A 340-nucleotide genomic window follows, 5' to 3' on the forward strand; every position below is an offset into this window, starting at 1 on the left:
TTCTTCTTCCTCTCCTTCCTTTTCTTCTTCCTCTCCTTCCTTTTCTTCTTCATCTTTCTCTTCTTCTTCCTCTTCCTCTCCTTCCTTTTCTTCTTCCTCTCCTTCCTTTTCTTCTTCCTCTTCTTTCTCTTCTTCCTCTTCCTCTCCTTCCTCTTCTTCTTCCTCTTCTTCTTCCTCTTCCTCTTCTTCCTCTTCCTCTTCCTCCTCCTTCTCCTCTTCCTCCTCTTCTTTCTCCTCTTCTTCCTCTTCCTCTTCTTTCTCTTTCTCTTCCTCGTCTTCCTCCTCCTCTTCTTCCTCTTCTTCTTCTTCCTCTTCTTCTTCCTCTTCCTCCTCCTCCTCC

The sequence above is a fragment of the Solanum tuberosum genome, unplaced genomic scaffold (genome assembly GCF_000226075.1).
Source record: "Solanum tuberosum cultivar DM 1-3 516 R44 unplaced genomic scaffold, SolTub_3.0 scf00267, whole genome shotgun sequence".
Lineage (NCBI taxonomy): Eukaryota > Viridiplantae > Streptophyta > Magnoliopsida > Solanales > Solanaceae > Solanum > Solanum tuberosum.